Here is a 21049-nt window from a genome sequence, read left to right as displayed (position 1 = left end):
CCCATGCCTCCTTACATTCGCAAAAGCCTTTCATGGGCCACCTGATCAAATACCTGGCTAAAATCCATAAACACTACATCTTCTGCTCTACATTCATCAATGTGTTTAGTCACATCCTCAGAAACTTCAATCAAGCTAGACACAACCTGCCTTTGACAAAGCCACGTTGACCATTCCTAATCATATGATGCCTCTCCAAATGTTCATAAATCCTTCTCAGGATCTTCTCCATCAACTTACCAACCACTGAAGTACTCACCTGTCTCTAATTTCCCTGGCTATCTCGACCCTCTTTCTTGAATAATGGAACAACATCTGCAGCCCACCAATCATCTGCAACCTGCCCCATCCCCAGTGACGATGCAAAGATCATCACCAGCATCTCAGCAATCCCCTCCATCGCCTCCCACAGTAGCCTGAGGTATATCTCATTTGGTCCCGGTGACTTATCCAAGTTGATGCCTTCCAAAAGCTCCCACAAATTGTTTCTTTATGCATGCTCAACCTTTTCAGTCCACTGTAAGTCATCCCTACAATTGGCAAGGTCCTTTTCCGTAGTGAATACTGAAGCAAAATACTAAATACCTCCGCCTCCTCCTCCGGTTCCATACATAGATTTCCTCTGTCACAATTGATTAGTCCTAGTCTCTCACATCTTATCCTTTTGCTCTTCACATATTTACAGAAAGCCTTGGCGTTTTCCTTAATCCTGTCCACCAAGAGCTTGTCATGGTCCCTTCTGGCTCTCCTAGTTTCATTCTTAAGCTCCTTCCTGCTTGTGTTGTAATTTTCTAGATCACTGTCATAACCTAGTTTTTTGACCCTTTCATAAACTTTTTGAACATAGAACAGTAGAGCACATTACAGGCCCTTTGGGCCACAATGTTGTGCCGACCCCCAAATCCTGCCTCCCATGTAACCCCCCACCTTAAAATCCTCCATATACCTGATTGGTAGTCTCTTAAACTTCTCTAGTGTATCTGCCTCCACCATTTACTCAGGCCATGCATTCCACGCACCAACTACTCTCTGAGTGTAAAACCTTCCTCTAATATCCCTCTTGAATTTCCCTCCGCTTACCTTAAAGCCATGTCCTCTTGTGCTGAGCAGTGGTGACCTGGGGAAGAGGCATTGGCTATCCACTCTATCTATTCCTCTTAATATCTTGTACACCTCTATCATGTCTCCTCTCATCCTCCTTCTCTCCAAAGAGTAAAACCCTAGCTCCCTTAATCTCTGATCATAATCCATACTCTCTAAACTAGGCAGCACCTTGGTAAATCTCCTCTGTACCTTTTCCAATGCTTCCACATCCTTCCTATAGTGAGGTGACCGGAACTGGACACAGTACTCCAAGTGTAGCTGAACCAGAGTTTTATAGAGCTGCATCATTACATTGTGACTCTTAAACTCTATCCCTTGACTTAAGAAAGCTAACACCCCATAAGCTTTCTTAACAACCCTATCAACTTGTGAGGCAACTTTCAGGGATCTGTGGACATGTACCCCCAGATCCCTCTGCTCCTCCACACTACCAAGTATTCTGCCATTTACTTTGTACTCTGCCTTGGAGTTTGTCCTTCCAAAGTGTACCACCTCACACTTCTCCAGGTTGAACTCCATCTGCCACTTCTCAGCCCACTTTTGCATCCTATCAATATCTCTCTGCAATCTTAGATAATCCTCTACACTATCCACAACACCACCAAACTTTGTGTCATCTGCAAACTTGCCAACCCACCCTTCTACCCCCACATCCAAGTCGTTAATAAAAATCATGAAAAGTAGAAGTCCCAGAACCGATCCTTGTGGGACACTACTAGTCACAACCCCCCAATCTGAATGTACTCGCTCCACCACGACCCTCTGCTTTCTGCAGGCAAGCCCATTCTGAATCCACCTGGCCAAACTTCCCTGGATCCCATGCCTTTAACTTTCTGAATCAGCCTACCATGAGGAACCTTGTCAAATGCCTTACTAAAATCCATGTAGATCACATCCACTGCACTACCCTCATCTATATGCCTGGTCACCTCCTCAAAGAACTCTATCAGGCTTGTTACACACAATCTGCCCTTCATAAAGCCATGCTGACTGTCCCTGATCAGAACATGATTCTCTAAATGCCCATAGATCCTTTCTCTAAGAATCTTTTCCAACAGCTTTCCCACCACAGACGTAAGGCTCACTGGTCTATAATTACCTGGACTATCCCTACTACCTTTTTTTGAACAAGGGGACAACATTCGCCTCCGTCCAATCCTCCGGTACCATTCCCGTGGACAACAAGGACATAAAGATCCTAGCCAGAGGTTCAGCAATCTCTTCCCTTGCCTCGTGGGGCCGCCTGGGGAATATTCCATCAGGCCCTGGGGACTGCATCCTAGGGTACTAAAGGAGGTGGCCCTGGAAATTGCAGATGCATTGGTAATCATTTTCCAATGTTCCTTAGATTCAGGATCAGTTCCTGAGGATTGGAGAATGGCTAATGTTATCCCACTTTTTAAGAAAGGAGGGAGAGAGAAAACAGAGAACTATCGACCTGTCAGTCTGACATTGGTGGTGGGGAAGATACTAGAGTACATTATTAAGGATGAAATAGTGGCACATCTAGATAGCAGTGATAGGATTGGGCCTAGCCAGCATGGATTTACCAAGGGTAAATCATGCTTGACTAATTTGTTGGGAGTTTTTCGAGGATGTAACCAGGAAGTTAGATGGGGGAGATCCAGTGTACCTTGATTTTCAGAAGGCATTTGATAAGGTCCCACATAGGAGATTGGTGGGAAAAATCAAAGCTCAGGGCATCGGGGGGAAGACATTGACATGGATAGAAAACTGGTTGGCAGATAGAAAGCAAAGGGTAACGGTGAATGGGTGTTTCTCGGAATGGCAGATGGTGACTAGTGGGGTGCCACAGGGCTCGGTATTGGGACCACAGCTGTTTACAACTTACGGCAACGATCTGGATGAAGGCATTGAAAATAAATACTAAGCTGCGTAGCAGTGTGACATGTGATGAGGATGTTAGGAGAATTCAGGGTGACTTGGATAGGCTGGGTGAGTGGGCAGATACTTAGCAGATGACGTTTAATGTGATTAAGTGTGAGGTTATCCATTTTGGGAGTAAGAACAGGAAGGAAGATTATTATCTGAACGGTGTAGAGTTAGATAAGGGAGAAATACAAAGAGATCTTGTTCATCAGTCACCGAAGGTGAATGAGCAAGTGCAGCAGGCAGTGAAGAAGACTAATGGAATGTTGGCCTTTATTACAAAGGGAATTGAGTACAAGAGCAAGGAAATCCTCTTGCATTTGTACAGAGCCCTGGTGAGACCACACCTGGAGTATTGTATACAGTTTTGGTCTCCAGGGTTAAGGAAGGACATCCTGGCTGTAGAGGAAGTGCAGCATAGATTCACGAGGTTAATTCCATGGATGTCTGGACTGTCTTACGCAGAGAGGTTAGAGAGACTGGGCTTGTACACGCTGGAATTAAGGAGATTGAGAGGGGATCTGATTGAAACATATAAGATTATTAAGGGATTGGACAAGATAGAGGCAGGAAATATGTTCCAGATGCTGGGAGAGTCCAGTACCAGAGGGCATGGTTTGAGAATAAGGGGTATGTCATTTAGGACAGTGTTAAGGAAAAATTTCTTCTTCGAGAGAGTTGTGGGGGTCTGGAATGCACTGCCTCGGAAGGTAGTGGAGGCCAATTCTCTGGATGCTTTCAAAAAGGAGCTAAATAGGTATCTTATGGATAGGGGAATCAAGGGATACGGGGACAAGGCAGGAACCGGGTATTGATAGTAGTTGATCAGCCATGATTTCAAAATGGCGGTGCAGGCTCGAAAGGCCGAATGGTCTACTTCTGCACCTATTGTCTATTGACATCCATCCTAATATATTTTAACAACTTCAACACTGCCTTTCCCTTAATATCAACATGCTCCAGAACATCAACCTCACTCGTATTGTCCTCACTGTCATCAAGTTCCCTCTCATTGGTGAATACCGAAGAGAAGTATTCATTGAGGACCTCGCTCACTTCCACAGCCTCCAGGCACATATTCCCACCTTTATCTCTAATCGATCCTACCTTCACTCCTGACATCCTTGTGTTCTTCACATAATTGAAGAATGCCTTGGGGTTATCCTTTAACATACTCGCCAAGGCCTTCTCATGCCCCCTTCTTGCTCTCCTCAGCCCCTTCCTAAGCTCCTTTCTTGCTGCCCTATATTCCTCAATAGACCCATCTGATCCTTGCTTCCTAAACCTCATGTATGCTGCCTTCTTCCACCTGACTAGATTTTCCACCTCACTTGTCACCCATGGTTCCTTCACCCTACCATTCTTAATCTTCCTCACCAGGACAAATTTATCCCTAACATCCTGCGAGAGATCCCTAAACATTGACCACATGTCCATAGTACATTTCCCTGCAAAAACATCATCCCGAGTCACAACCGCAATTTCTAGCCTTGTAGCCTCATAATTTCCCTTCCCCAATTAAAAATTTTCCTGTCCTCTCTGATTCTAACCTTTTCCATGATAATGCTAAAGGCCAGGGAGCGGTGATCACTGTCCCCTAGATGCTCACCCACTGAGGGATCTGTGACCTGACCCAGTTTGTTACCTAATACTAGATCCAGTTTCGCATTCCCCCAAGTCGGCCTGTCAACATACCATGACAGGAATCCGTCCTGGACACACTTAACAAACTCTGCCCCCTCTAAACCCTTGGATCTAATCAGGGGCCAATCATATTAGGGAAGTTAAAGTCAACCATGATAACAACCCCGTTATTTTTGCACCTTTCCAAAATCTGCCTCTCAATCTGCTCCTCGGTATCTCTGCTGCTACCAGGGGGCCTATAGAATACCCCCAGTAGAGTAACTGCTCCCTTCTTGTTCCTGACTTCCACCCATACTGACTCAAAAGAGGATCCTGCTACATTACCCACACTTTCTGTAGCTGTAATAGTACCCCTGACCAATAATGCGATCCCTCCTCCCCTTTTCCCCGCTCTCTATCCCCTTTAAAGCACTGAAATCCAGGAATATTGAGAATCCATTCCTGCCCTGGTGCCAGCCAAGTCTCTGTAATGGCCACTACATCACAATTCCATGCATGTATCCAAACTCTCAGTTCATCACCTTTGTTCCTGATGCTTCTTGCATTGAAGTGCACACACTTTAGCCCTTCTACCTTACTACCTTTACATCCTTTATTCTGCTTCTCTTTCCTCAAAGCCTCTCTATATGTTAGATCTGCCTTTACTCCATCCACTTCTTTCACTGCTCTATTGCTCCGGGTCCCATTCCCCTTGCAAATTATTTTAAAGCCTCCCGAACCATACTAGCAAACCTACGTGCAAGGATATTGTTCCCCCTTGTGTTCAGGTGCAACCCATCCAATCTGTACAGGTCCCACCTTCCCCAGAAGAGATCCCAATGGTCCAAAAATCTAAAACCCTGCACCCTGCACCAACTCGTCAGCCACGCATTCAACTGCCATCTCCTCCAATTCTTACCATCACTATCACGTAGCACTGGCAGCAATCCTGAGAATGCCACCCTTGAGGTCCTGTTCTTCAGCCTTTTGCCTAGTTCCCGAAGCTCACACTTCAGGACCTCATCCCTCTTCCTGCCTATGTCATTGGTACCAACATGTATCACGACTTCTGGTTGCTTTCCCTCTTGTACCAGGATGTCATGCACCCGGTCAGAGACATCCCGGACCCTGGCATCCAGGAGGCAACAAATCATGCAGGTGTCCTTCTCACATCCACAAAATCTCCAGTCTGCTCCCCTGACTACAGAGTCTCCAATGACGACAGACCTCCTCTTCTCCATCCCATCTTACTGCACCACAGGATCAGACTCAGGGCCAGAGGCTCTGCCACCGTGGCTCACACCTGGTCAGTCGTCCTCGTCAACAGTATCCAGGACGGTAAACTTCTTATTCATGAGAATGGCTACAGGGGTGCTCTGCACTACGTGTTTACTCACCTTCGCTTTCCCCCCTCTGACTGTCACCCAACAACCTGCTTCCGGCAGCCTAGGTGTGACTATCTCCCTGTAGCTCTCATCTATGACTGCCTCATTCTCCCTTATGAGTCGAAGTTCATCCAGCTGCTGCTCCAGATTCCTCACACAGTCTTCCAGATCGCACAGCCACAAGCACTTCTGGCAGATGTGACTCTGCGGGAGAGGGGAGTTCCCTCAAGACTGCCACATCTCACACGAGAGGCAATTCTTTTCTTCTTGACCAGATTTTCAACAGCCTTTGTACATCATGGTTCCGGTACCCTACCATCCTTTCCCTGTCTCATAGGAATGTACCTATGCAGAACTCCACGCAAGTATCACCTGAACATTTGCCACATTTCTGCCGGACATTTACCTGAGAACATCCGGTCCTAATTTATGCTTTCAAGTTTCTGCCTGATAGCTTCATATTTCCCCTTACTCCAATTAAATGCTTTCTTAACTTGTCAATAGACAATAGGTGCAGAAGTAGAACATTAGGCCCTTCGAGCCTGCACCGTCATTTTGAGATCATGGCTGATCCCATCATGTTTCTATCTTTCTCCAATGTTATGGTAAAGGAGACAGAATTGTGATCACTATCTTTAAAATGCTCTCCCACTGAGAGACCTGACACCTGACCAGGTTCATTTCCCAATACCAGATCAAGTACAGCCTCTCCTCCTGTTGGCTTTCTATATATTGTGTCAGGAAACCTTCCTGAACATACTTAACAAACTCCACTCCATATAAACCCCTTGATCCGGGGAAAGGCAAATCATTATAGGGGAATTTAAAATCTCCCACCACGACAAACTTTTAGGATTGCATCTTTCCAGAATCTGTCTCCCTATCTGTTCCTTGATGTCCGTTACTATTGTGTGGACTATTAAAAACACAGAGTACAGTTATTGACCCCTTCTTATTCCTACCTTCTACCCTCACTCAGCAGACAATCCCTCCATGACTTCCTTTTCTACAGCTGTTACACTATCTCTGATCAACAGTGCCACGCCCCCCACCTCTTTGGCCTGCCTCCCTGTCCTTTCTGAAACATCTAAAACCTGGCACTTGAAGTAACCATTCCTGACCCTGACCCATTTGTTTCTGTAATGGCCACAACATCACAGCTCCAAGTACTAATCCACACTCGAAGCTCATTTGCTTTGTTCATGATACCCCCTGCATTAAAATAAACACATCTCAAACCATCAGTCTGAGTGTATCCCTTCTCTATCACCTGCCTATCCTGCCTCTCACACTGCCTCCATCTCTTCAGTTCGGTTCCCACACCCCAACGATTCTAGATTAAATTCTCCCCAATCTTACCATTATATTCTGTCTTCAAATTTAACCTACCGAAATGAACCATGACAGACTTATCTGGGCTGAAGTCCATCTGTCACCTTCTCAGCAAGGTTCTGCATCCCGCTGTAACCTCTGACAACACTCCCAACTTTGTGTTAACATCTTCTAGGTTGACTCACTATAGAGCCGAGGGTAGGAATGACCTCATTTTTCGCTCTTTGGAGCAGCGCAGTTGTCTTAGTCCATTACTAAAATTATTCTTCTATTCAGCCAAGGTGGCATGCGGAGGGTGAGAAACATTGTCCAGAATTGCCAGGGTTTTCCGAGCCTCTATTGCAGAGCCAGTTTATTGTGCCTGCTGGGATCACGCGTGCTGATGCTAATACTCACCGATTGGAAATTGATGACCAGTTCTGAAGAGTCATTCGTCCCCCGGCTCCCTGCCCCGGGGGAGGGGCAAGGGCTGTCTCGCAATCGCGACCCCGCAGTCGATCCGCTGCCGCTGCCGCCGCCGCCCCGGTTCAATACAGAACGAGAAAAGAAACATCATTCACCCGGGACTGAGCATGTGCAAAGCGGTTGTTACGTCACATATGGGGAGGAGCCTCGGAAAACACTCCAGCGGACGCTGCAAATCGGCGGCAAACTCGATCACGTGACCGATGGGGGCTCTCCCATGACATCATCAGAATCAGGTTTAATATCACCGGAAAATTCATGAAATTTGTTTTATTTACAGCAGAGGTATAATGTAATACACAATAATAGCTGAAACACAATTTGGATAAGGTAAATTATTTAAATTAAATAAACAGTGAAAATTAAAACAAAAGAACAATAAACCGATTCCCTATGTGAATTGTGTGCAGATATTAGTCAGTCTGTGCTGCTGCTTTGGAACTTATAGATGGAGGCTGTACTGAAGTGTACAATTGCTACGGAAGCCCGGATAAATGGAAAAGGCTTAATTCTAGCAGAAATTAGGGTCACACACCCGGAAACATTGGCTGCACTTCGGCTACAGCTGACCTGCTACTCCCACACTCCTTTTATCTCCATTATCCCAAAGCTACTTGACAAAGAGCACGGAACACGGCATAGGAAAGCTCAGGAACAGGCCCTTCGGCCCAAAATTTGGTCCATAACCAATTAAATTGGTAATCAAATAGCCAATGAAACTAATCCCTTCTGCATACACAATATCCATCTTTTTCCATTTTCCGCACATTCATGTCGCTGCATAAACATCTCTTAAAAGTCCCCAAATGCATTTGACTCTACCACCTCAACAGGCAGCACACTCCAGCGACCCACCACTCTCTGTGGAAAAGAACTTGTCCCTCACATGTATTTTGTTATTACCCTCTCTCACCATAAATCATGAAAGTAAACATTTCAACCCTGGAAAAATATACTGGCTGTCTACTCTATCTCTGCCACTCATAATCTTATAAACCTCAATCAATCATGTCTCACCCAAGCCTGCACCGCTCCACAGAAACCCAAATTTGTTCAACCTTTCCTTATGGCTTATGCCCTCTAATCCAGGCAATATCCTGGGAAACCTCTTCTGCACCCTCTCCAAAGTCTCCACATTGCATCTGGAATGGGGCGACCAGAACTGTACGAAATACTCCTGATGTGGCCCAACTCAGGTTTTGTAAAGTTGAAATATAACTTCCTTTCATTTCAACTCAATGCCTCGACTCATAAAGCACATGCATGGCATTTGCCTCCTCAACCACCCTGTCAATGTGTGTAGCCACTTTCAGGAAGCGAATAAACTGGACTCCAAGATCCCTCAGATTATCAACACTGTTCAGGGTCTTGCATTTAACAGTCTCTTTACATCTGACCTACCAAAGTGCCAAGATGAACAATAGGACTCAAATCTCACTGAGTTCTCTCAGGTCCTGTTGAATTTATTGCCAAGTGCGAGAGTACGGGACAGTACAAGTACAGAGAAACACTGACTTGTAGTGTTAACCTGCTCAGTTGAGGAAAAAACACCAGAGACACAAATTAACCTCTGAAACGGTTTTTATTCAGCAGAAAGTTTGCAACCACACACACTCCAGGCGTACAGTAGCCAACTCCGAATCTGTCGGTTCACAGAGGTCATACTTATACCCAAAAGCGGGGCACTACATTCACAAATATGGTTACCGATTCAAATTCATCTGTTGATTGGCTATTGCATAGCTAAGCATGCGAAATACTCGGAATAAGTATAGACACAAGCCAAATACTTGGAATAGGTACAGACGCAAGCAAAACACTCGAAATAGGTATATGGCTCAGATACTTCGCCAGACACATTGTCTTGCGGTAAGGAAGGTTCCTTTTCTTTGTGGTTGCCACATCTGTCTGTTACTCTATTTTAGTTACCTGTTCCCTGTCCTCCTACACTTCCCCAATTATATACTCGGTCCCTAGTCCTGTACATATACTTTGCTACACTTACCCTTCGTCCCCCCTCTACACGTACCCCTCACCCTCTCCACATTCTCAGTAGCAGCATCACAGGCGAGTACTTTCAGATAACACACGGAGCAGAAACTATACAATTCTGTGTCATTAACAATTTAGACATATGTTTTATGTCATTTGCTATATAGAAATAGAAATTTCTATATAGAAATTTGCTATATAGAAGTTTCATATCATTAACAATACATTACAAATATAAACTTTGTGACATTATTCAAATATAGGTATAGGTTTTGTGTCATTTTCAATAATTCAATTTGCGTGAATAACAGACTTAGAAATGTTGAATTTGGTCCCTTAGCCAAATAGTTGACGCATTTGACCCAAATAGGCGCCAAGCCTTGGTCCCTACAACACCCACTGGGACATCCTGCATTCCCGGGAAGGATCTGGTTATTCCTTCTCTTTAAACACACAGACAAAAGGAACAAGAGCAGGCCACTCGGCCTTCAGGACCATTCTGTCATTCAATAAGACCAGGGCCGGTCCATTCTTGCCCACCCCCATTCAACAGCACTCCTATCTCTTCATTTCCCCAGACCATTGGCCCCGCTTGCAGGTCAACAGTCTGCCGGTGTTTGTTCCCCAATATGGTGAATCCCCCTACTTGCCACCACCGTGGGTTCAGACATTTCCACAGATGAGCCCCTCCTGACCCCACCGGGACCAACATCGGTCTAATTCACAAACGCCCCAACTTCCCTCGGAGGAAAATGGAAATAAATCAAAAAGTGGTACGCTTACTTTGAGCTTTGCTCCGCCGTGATGGGGAATGTGGGGCGGGAATGGTAAGCGGGGTCAGAAGGGGTAACGGCGTGTCGACTGGTCCGCCTCTGCTATTGGGTGTAACCAGTGATTGACATCGCTGCGCACCAATGTGAGTAGCGTCGATCCGATATCCTTCGTTGATTGCGGGTGAGGGTATGAGAGGTCAGTTGATCGTGAGCTCAGCCGATGGACCGTGTCTGCGCGTGTGTGACGTCAGCGCTAATAATTAAAATCAGCTTAATGAATGTTTCTTATAATTTCAATTGTAAAACAAATTTTAATATCGGGTTTCACCCTGAATTCAAATGTAAAACAGAAGTGGTCAGCAGCCGCTACACACAAAGATTCGTCAACAGAAGACCGCCAGTCCCTGTCTCCTGGTAAACTAAACTGTCTGACATTGTTGAAGTAAACCTTTCTCTAAAGGACAGGGTCTCCTTTAGACAGCTGAACGCTGAGAGGAATTATGTTTGTTGGTCAATAAAGTGCTCCCTGAGGCGGCTGGACGAGATCGATCTGGAGAGATCAGGCGTATCGGTGAAACGGCCTGACTACCGAAACCTCTGACCTCCGACCACCGACAGCGCTGTGGGCGCCTCCAGCCAGGGCGGCGCTGCGGGGACCTCCAGCCACCGTTTGTGATATGGCGACCTCCGACCATTGGCAGCGCTGCGACACCATGCTGCTAAGTGCAGGCGCTGTGCCCGCCGCAGGTGATACCCGTGGTTCTCATGTCCGGGCGGCCTTGAGCAGTGATTGATATGGAGTTTGTGTAAATTGCGACAGGGTTGCAATTGGAAAGGGCGCAGACTGAACTCTACCGGACGGCTGGAGGCCTCTGGCTTTCCGGTCCCGCAGACCCTGCAGATATTGGGATCAGTTACCGTATTTGTGATGATGTGATTCCACAAGCAGGGAGGGAGTTTGAGGTGATGGGGATCCGTTTCTGTGAGGACGTGTGGGAGTGAGGTGAGTGTGGGCAGGGTGTGGGACCGTAGCCGGGGGAGGGAGTCTGTTGAGAGAAAGGGGGATGGTTTATTGGACTTTGCGTGACCCGTGGAGAATTGGTCCCGGTTGCAACAAAGGAGTATTTTGTCCATTGGATCAGACAGCACGTGTGTCTTTTCTGGAGGCAACAATTATCTCTTCATAATTATTACTGTCTAATCTTGCAATCATTGTGTTTGTTAGAGTCTGGGAGCAGCTATCGCCGTCATAATCTGAGAGTGCAGATTGGGAAGGGGAAGTGGGAGTCAGTAACCTCTGCATAAGAGAAGGACACGGGTTTACAAACATAGAAAACCTACAGCACAATACAGGCCCTTCGGCCCACAAAGTTGTGCTGAACACATCCCTACCTTAGAAATTACTAGGGTCACCAATAGCCCTCTATTTTTCTAAGCTCCATGTACCTATCTAAAAGTCACTTAGAAAACCCTATCGTATCCGCCTCCACCAACTTTGCCGGTAGTTCATTCCACGCACTCACCATTCTCTGAGTGAAAAACATACCCCTGACATCTCCTCTGTACCTACTCCCAGCATCTTAAACTTGTGCCCTCTTGTGGCAACCATTTCAGCCCTGGGAAAAAGCCTCTGACTATCCACATGGTCAACGCTTCTTATCATCTTATACACTTCTATCAGGTCACCTCTTATCCTCCGTCGCTCCAAGGAGTAAAGGCTGAGTTCACTGAACTTATTGTCATAAGGCATGCTCCCCAATCCAGGCAACATCCTTTTAAGTCTCCTCTGCACACTTTGTATAGTTTCCACATCCTTCCTGTAGTGAGGCAACCAGAACTGAGCACAGTACTCCAAGTGAGGTCTGACTAGGGCCCTCTATAGCTGCAGCATTTCCTGGGTTTGTACAGACTTGTTAAATATAAATATCCTGACAATGTGTTCAGATCTGGTGGCATATCTAGAGTTGACAATGGGATAAGGGATGGAGAAGGTGCTGAGGAGAGAGAGTTTTAACTGGGGAAACATGGTCCGGGTGAAGGGGTACAGGAGCTGTCTAATAGATCGTTTTAGTTGTTTTTTTTCTGTTCTCACAGACGGTGACTGAGGAAACAGCCTTGCTGAGGAGAGTGAGTCAGGAGGATACCCGGAGGTGAGCAGGTCAGACACGGTAACAGCAGAGTGACAGGAATATGATTTCCTGTGTCACAGATGTAACGATCTTCTCAAGTGAGGAGTTTGGTGGAGGTGCAGCTTCCCTGGTGGTGGAGGAAAGAGGATGCAGCAACAGGTTCAACCAGCTGAGAGAAGACATGGTTTGTCAGGTCTGGCGACGAGCTGAATGTACCTTCGCCTTCAATCCAAATCAGAAAACAATTCTGAATGTATTTGAAATGTCAGAAGCAGGGGAGATGTGATCACATGTGCAGAGGACAGGGGTTGTGTCTCCATCAGACCCTCAATGAGATGGTTCCAGTCACAATGTGCAGGGATGAAAGCACAGTGTTTGGGGCCGGATTTAATCACTAATTCAGACACAGTGAGAGGGTTAGTTTAGCTGTAAGGAAACAACATTAATGAAAGAAGATACAGTAACTTCATCAATTGCCAATTGTTTCATAGAAATGACCAATCTGTATGTTACCTTGACAAAAACAGATATTTACAGTGGTGACAAAGGGGTGCAGTCTGGTTTATTTCAGGTTGGAGAGGGGCTTAGAGTTTTGAAATCAATGTCTTATGGTGCCACCATCGTTAATTTAGCATGTCCGGAGTGGTGGGTCACACAGCACGGAAACAGGCCTTTGGCCGCCCATACCTGTTCTGACCATCCACTCACTGTCTACACAGGTCCCATTTATCAGCAATCGGTTCACAGCCGACTGTATCTCAGCAGTTTCAACGCTCATCCACTTCGTAAATGTTGTGAAGGGAACTGCCTCTACCACCGCCTTGGGCAGTGTGTTCCGGATATCTTTCTCAAATCCCTCTAAATCTCTTTGACCTTAAATCTGTGCACTCTGATCTTTGTGCCAGGAATGTGCCATATTTGATCATCCATGAGGCCTTTGATATGGTTCAGCTTGAACTATTGCTGTAGGAAATTGGAGCACATGAGATCCAGGGAGAGCTGGCTAACCAAATGCTCAGTTAGCTTGATGGTACGAAGCAGAGAGAGATGGTGGGAGGCTGCTTCTTGGATTCAGGGCCTGAGCATAGTGGTGTTCCATAGGGTTATGTCTATTGCTACTTGTCATCTATATCCATAATTTGATTTATTTCAATAATATTATTAATTTGATACTGTACAGGGTATGGTTTGTAACTTTGCAGCAAGTAAGTTCAAACAATTACTTCTTTTTGAACGATAGTAAGTATAAAACTCTGTTTTTCTCTCTCCCCACGTGGTCTCACCATCCCCATACCATCGTCTCCACCCTCATGCATGTTCCCCCTCCCCACCCATCTTCTCTCTCCATCCCATATTCTCTTTCATGCCCCAGAGCTCATAGGTTAAAGTTGAGAGGTGAATTATTTTTGAAGGGGGGTCTTCTTCACTCCGAGTTTGTGGAGAATGTGGAACAAGCTGCCTACGGTAACTGGTGGATGGGAGTTCAATGTCAAGATTTGAGAGAAATTTGAATGGAGGGAGGTGTATGTGGGCCATGGTGCAGGTAGATGGGAATATGCAGAGTAAGCAGGTCAGCATGGACTAAATGGCTGAAGGGCCTTGTGCTCCATGACTCTAATAATATTCTGGTCTGTAATTTTCAGTCAGTGCTTTGCTGCTGATAACTGAACTCCAGAAATTTACTGAATGGGTGAAGAGACTGCCCAGTGACTGTTCCTGTGATCAAAGTCACTGGGACGTCCCATCACTGAGCAGGTATTGGCTTCTCCGGTTTAAGATGGCACCACCAAGCACATGCAACAGGCGATTGGTAGTTCGAAATGTAAGAAATTCAACTAAAGAAATTACTGATAACACCCTTTCTTAAGTAAATTGTGTTAAATTATCACAGCAGGCAATGAAGAGGTGAGCGAAGGTGAAGTGAATTTGAAGATGAACCGTGCTGGTACGTCGCTGAATCAACACAGCCATTTGGAGAGTAGAGGCTGAGGCAGAGGTGTTCCAATGCCTGTAGAACTGGCCAAGGTGTGAGGCAGGTTGGCTCTGGTGTCAAGCCACTAGAGAAATCGAGGGCCATGAACTCTGGGCCTGAAGTGAGATGCTGGGCGGCATGATCGAGGCCTGGTGTGTTTTGTTGCAGCACAACCTGGGAGCTAGCGCAAGGTATTATATGCTGTTTGGGCAATTTAAACTCTAGGGCAATGGACTAGAAGGACATTGCTTACTCTCTCCCACTATGTTCACTGCTCTCTCCATGGTGCTGAAGCTATGAAGACTGCCCTGGGTGCCTGCTCCGTACCCCCAATATGACAGACTCATACTGAGGCTTTGTGCCGACCAGGCTGCTCCTGGATTCAGACTTAATGTCTGGATTTGTTTTGGAATGTTTTTGCTCACCTCTTTTGTTTGCCTGAGTTGTGTTTCTGCCTCTTTCTCTGTGCGTAGGGTGTTGGTCTTTATTTTATTATTTTTTTAATTTGGGTCTTTTGGGCTTCTTCCTTTGCGGCTGCCTGTAAGCAGAACAAATCTCAAGGTTGTGTAATTTATACAATCTTTGATAATAAATGTACTTTGAGTGAAATAAAATGGAGTTTCAAGTTTCAGTCTGTCACTCATCAAGTCTACTATTGACAGAAAATCACAGAACTCACAGAGAATGGAACCCCAATAGAGGGTTCCCCGCTCTTCCTATAGCCTGATGATGGGGAAACTCTCCCAGTCCCAGGGAGTAATGTGGGAATCCCTTGTGGAAACGTGGAATGAGTTGGCAACATTGGTCAAAATACTGAAAGAAGTTCTGGATCTTGGTATGGTAAAGCAACACACTGAATTGAAAATCACATTGAAACACTGGAGACATAACAATGTTATAGAGCGTGAACATCGAACAGTCCACCACGGTATGAGAATCAAATAAATTACTCACCAAATGGCCAACTAACTATTTCCTGATGCCTGCATAATGCCCATATCTATCCATTTCCCTCACGTTCATGTGCCTATCTCAGAGTTTCTGAAAATTATCCATTGCATCCATCTCTAACACTACCCCAGGCATGTATTGGAATGATCCACCAATCTCTGCGTAAAAGAACTTGCCTTGCATATCTCCTTTGAGCTTAGCCCCTCTCACATTAGAAGCACGGTCTCTGGTATGAGACATTGCTACACCCGGAAAGAGATATTGTGTATTAACTCTGTCTATGTCTCTGATAACCTTATCAACCTCTACTAGATCTACCCTCAGCCACTGATGCTCCCGAGAAGACAATGCAAGTTTGGCCAGCCACTCATAGCATGTTCCCTCTCATCCATAGGAGTTGTTGTTGAAAGGCCTTTGTAAAATGCACTTAAACAACATCCATAGCTCTACCTTCATCAGTCATCCTTGTCATATTATCAACATTTTCAAACGAGTTTATAAGACATGTCTCGCTCCACACACAGCCAAGCTGTCTCTCCTAATTAGGTCATGGTTTTCCAAGTGCTCATAAATCCCATCTCATTGAATTCCCTCCAGTAACTTCCTAGACATTAATGTGAGACCCACTGCTCAGTAGTTTCCAGGTTTAACCCTGGTTCCTTTGAAAACTAAATCAACTTAAGTCCTTTAGGACCTTGCCTGTGGCTGGGGCAGACATAAAGATATTCAGCAATCTCTTCACTTTCTTAATAACCTGGTACCTATTCACCTCAATGTTATTAAGGGATGCAATGATATTTTTATTTACAAATATTCAGCATATTAGTACCCTCAACATTAATCTCCCCATTTTCGACATCTGTCTTGGTAAATACTGATGAATGGTACTCATTAAGGATCTCACCCACATTCTTCACATCTAAGCAAATGTCCCTCCCTTTATCCTTGAGTGGTCCTACCCTTTCCCTACTTATCCTCTTGCTCCTGATGTGTGTATAGGATGCCATGGGGTTGTTATTAATCCTACTTGCCAAGGACTTTTCCCCGCCCCTTCTGGCTTGCCTAATTCCCTTTTTTTTGTCATTTCCTGCTGCTTTTTGAAAAATATATTCCTCCAGGGTTCTGTTTGATTTGAGGTTTCTGAGCTTTACGTACTCATCCTTTTCTTTCTTGATGACATTCATTCTTTCTCTTGACATGCACAGTTCCCTTACCTTGCCATCCTTGTCCTCCCTTGTGACTGGAACATACCCGTCCTGTGCTCTGGTCAGATGGCCTTTAAACCTTCCACATGTAGGATGTGGATTGGCCCTGAATTAGCTGTTCACAAGCAACAATCCTGGCAATAACCCCGTACTCTGCCTTCAATTTCGTCCTTCCCAAGTGAATCACTTTGAGGTTGAACTCCATTTGCCACTACTCAGCTCGGTCCTGCATCCTGTCAATATCCTGTTGTAACCTATGACAGCCTTCACCACCATCTAATACTCCCATCAACCTCCATATCATTGCAAGCACACTAGGCCACCCTTCCATTTTCTTATCCAAATCACTTATAAAAATCACCAAAGATGGAGATCCCAGGACAGATATCCATGGAAACCATGCCTATTGAAAAAGCTTACCATGGTTAATTGTATCAAATTCCTCACTGAAGTCTATTTATACCATATCACCTTCTCTACCTTTATCAATGTGTTTTGTTACAGAATTCTACCAAACTGCTGAGGCCTCACAAAGTCATACTGACCATTCCCAATCAGGTTCTGCTTCTCCAAATTCCCATACATCCTGTCTCTAAGAATCTTCTCCAACAGTTCACCACCACTGAATAATGACTCACTGGAATATGATTTTCAGAGTTACCCCTTCTCCATTCCTTGAACAAAAAAATAATATTTTGCACGCTCGAATCTTCAGCCAATACTTCTGTGGCTATTGATAAGGCAAATATTGCTAAGTGTGCACCAATCTCTTCCCTTGCTTCCTCCAGTAACCTGAGCATAAAAGAGGACTTGTCAATCGTTGCGTCTTTCAAAAGGTCGATCACATCTCTCTTGACCTCCACATGTTGCATGGAACCATTAGCCCATTTAACACTGTCCTCACAAACTGAAGATCCCTCTCACTGGTGAATACTGAACTACAATCTTCATTGAGGACCTGCCCTAATTCCCCCGACTCCAGTGCATGATTCATCTTCTATCCCTGACTGGACTTCACACGAGTCATCCTCCTCTCCACAGTCATCTCAAATGCCTTGGGGATTTCCTTAACCCTAGTTAAGTTTTTTGAGGCCCTTTCTAATTCTCCTAATGTATTCTTCAGTTCGTCCCTGGCTGCCTAGTCACTCTCCACAACACTCAGCTGATTTCTTCCTCTTGACGAGATGCCTCACGTTGCCTGCCAACCGTGGTTCCTTTACCCTACCATCCTTTCCCTGCCTCAATGAGCCAAAGCTATCCAGAATTCCCTGCAAGTGCTCCCTAAAATACCTCCACATCCCCATCGTGCATTTCCCAGAGCACATCCGTTCCCGATTTACGCTTTGAGTTTCAAGACTGATCGCATCAGATATCTGCTTTGCACAATTAATTACACAGCGGACTGTGTGAGAGCGCGAGTCAGTGTGGTTAGTTTGGGGATTGGCACGAGTCTGTGAGGAGAGCGCAGGACAGTGGGATTAATTTGGGACTAACAACAGCCTGAGGGACATCGTGGGGCAACAGGATGACTTTGTTAATGAAGGGGTGAAGGAACTTAGTGTGAGTTCCCCATTTATGAAGGGAGGCTGCTGGAGCAGAATGAATCAGATATTACTTTTATTGTATTTTGCAGAAGTCTTCGGCTTGTGTTATTCCGTAAATGGTTAAAGTGACCTATCGAGCTAAATTAAGACGATGTCCCTCTCTCCATCGGTCAGCTCCCACTCAAGGACCTAAACCGCATTCTCACACTCTCACCCGACACTTCCTTTGACCTCAAGACCATGGAATCCCCGACCCAAGGAGCACTGACAACCCCACCAGTACCAGGGCTGCGGGGCTCCCACCCTCCCTGCCACTGGAGTTTCCACCGAGCAGCTCCACCGAGGTGAGGAAGATCTCCACCCTCCCCTCCCTTCCCCACGGTCCCTTTGAGTGATGGACCTTATCGACCTGGAACGATTCACAAGGGGGTATCAGCACCTCCCTCTCACCGGGGAAAGGGGAGAGAGAGCCCACCGGGGCCCCTCTGGCTGTCCGGATGTGGAACATGGTCCCAACCCCTCCGGTAAAAGCCTCCGCCACTTCCCGGGAAGCAGAGGCCGAGGTGAACGCTCCAAACTCGATCGTTTGCCCCCGTTTGGCCCGGAAGGGTAGTGAGGCCCCTCTGTACACTGTCCCAGTATGGTCCACATCCTCCCGTCCCCTCAGCTCCTTTAGTGCCTGGGACAGAAGGCTGCGGTAAGTCCGAAAGGCCACACAGGAGTTTGGGGTGGTTTGGGTCTCGAGACTGGAGGCTAGGCACAGGCGGGTCACTCTATTGAAGATGAGGTAAAAGGGAGTGGCGGGTGGAGGAGGGTACTCGAGGGTATAGGCCATTACAGTCCGGGCCAGCTCCTCGCTAATGGAAGGGCCGCTCCCTCCTGAACTGTCACCGAGCTCGAGTCCCGCCCGGTTCCAGGCTGCACTGAGCTCTGGCTGTGACTCCAACTCAGACTCCAGACGGGACAGGAGGTTGGCTATATCCCCGTCTGCATCCACCCCGTGAACCCCGGCCTCCAGCTGGCAGCCTGGAACCCGTCCCAAGGGGACCATCTTGTCTGAGAATCGCAGGGGACGGTCGCAGAGGGCAGGAAGGGAAATATCTGTGGAGAGAAGAAGAGAGAGGGAATGAGGGTCATGTCGGAGGAGGGGAGGAGAGCAGGAGAGCAAGGGAGGGATAGAGACGGCGAGGTACAGGGGAGAAACGTGTACGAGCAGAATGATTGCGACAATGTGGAAAAAGAGAAAATACCGGAGGAATTTAGCAGGCCAGGCAGCATCTGTGGAAAAATGTCCTGTTGACATTTTGGGCTGAGACCGAGCCTGCTGAGTTCCTCCAGCATTTTGTGTGTGTTTTCCCTGTCTCTCTCCTTGGCTCACTACCTTCCTGGTATCTGTCTTCACTCTGTCTCTCTCCAACCCCAATCACTCTTCCCTTCTCTTATTTCTCAGCTCATTCCAAATCACTTTTCCTACCCCAAATCTCTCTCCTCACCCTTGCCCATCTCCCCGTTAAAGGACCCCTCCCCTCTCTCCCTGGTCTTTCTTCGCACCCCCCTCGAGTCATCCAAATCTCACTCTGCAACACCAGTCTCTCACCGCGTTTCTCTCTGACTTTCCTTCTCCCCACCTCTCCATTCATTACTTCAGTCTCTCTCTCCGCAGTCTCCCTCTCTCCACGGTCTATCTCCATATATATGTATATATATATTTATAACTCAATCTCTCTCTCTCCCCCCCCTCTCTGCCCTCCTCCCCCTCCCCCTCTCTCTCCCCTCTCGCTCCCCATCCTCTCTCTCCCCCCCTCTCTATTTCTCTCTCCACAGTCTGGCTCTATAGCGTCTCCTCACTGTCTCTCTCCTCTCCTACCCTCTCTAACCCTATATTTCTCTACTGGCTCTCGGTCCGCAGTCCCTCTCAGTGTGTCCTGCCAGCCATTCTATCGCCTGCGACTCACCCGGTTTCCTCCCCCAACCTGTTTTTCTCAACCATCTCTCTCCCTCTCCCTTCCCGGCTCTCTCTTCATCAGTGTATCTCCTCCGTCTGTCACTCTCTCCCACCCTACAGTCTTGTCTGCTTCCACAGTCCCTCTCTTTCAACCCCTCAGACCTTCTCTTAACCCCAATCCCTTTTCTCTCTCTATCTCTCGTCCCCATTCTTTCTACCTCACACTCCCCAGCTCCCCCTCTCTCATCGTTCCCAAGCACATCCTTCTCTGCCCCAATTTCTCTTTCCCCACAATATCTCTTTCCTCCCCCAGTCCCACTCTCATTCCCCACTCCAGTTAACCCCTGTACCGCTCTCATTCCCCAAATTTTCATTGCTCCCAGTTCACTTCTCTGAATATTTCTCTTGCCCCCAATGCTCCCTACCTCGTACTCTCTCTTACTGTATTTCCCTCTCCTTACTCTCTCTCCATCATTTTTGCCGTCCATGCCCTGTCTTTGTCCTCTCAAGTTCCCAGCCCATCTCCCTCTCATCCCCTCTCTCCACTGTCTCTTTCTGTCCCAGTCTTTCTCGCCCCCGTCTCTCTCCCCGTGCCTCTCCACTCCCATATCGTCCAGTCTCTCACCCTCGGGATCATTCTTTCCCCCAGGTTCTCTCTCCCTTCCGATTTCTCTGCCCTATTCCCTCTCTCACAGAGTGCACCAAGTCTGTCTAGCTCTCTCTTTGATCCCGCTATGTC

The 21049-nt window shown here is 46.6% G+C and overlaps 2 long non-coding RNA genes across 5 annotated transcripts in view; one reads left to right on the top strand and one right to left on the bottom strand.

Moving 5' to 3' along the window:
* LOC132396750 (uncharacterized) overlaps window positions 1-7875 on the bottom strand; it is a 34595-nt gene extending 26720 nt beyond the window's left edge. For all 4 annotated transcript variants that reach the window (XR_009513108.1, XR_009513124.1, XR_009513129.1 and 1 more), the window contains exon 1: window positions 7731-7875. This is a non-coding gene — a long non-coding RNA (uncharacterized LOC132396750). The remainder of the gene's footprint in view (window positions 1-7730) is intronic.
* A 3444-nt stretch (window positions 7876-11319) lies between these two features.
* LOC132396715 (uncharacterized) lies at window positions 11320-15204 on the top strand. Its single transcript, XR_009513087.1, has 3 exons — window positions 11320-11567; window positions 12659-12714; window positions 14585-15204. It is a non-coding gene; the product is annotated as an uncharacterized LOC132396715 (long non-coding RNA).
* The last annotated feature ends 5845 nt before the right edge of the window (window positions 15205-21049 follow it).

Source organism: Hypanus sabinus, chromosome 1, assembly GCF_030144855.1.
Source record: "Hypanus sabinus isolate sHypSab1 chromosome 1, sHypSab1.hap1, whole genome shotgun sequence".
Taxonomy (NCBI): Eukaryota; Metazoa; Chordata; class Chondrichthyes; order Myliobatiformes; family Dasyatidae; genus Hypanus; species Hypanus sabinus.
The sequence above is the reverse complement of the archived record's forward strand: the minus strand, read 5'-3'. Positions and strand labels throughout refer to the sequence as shown.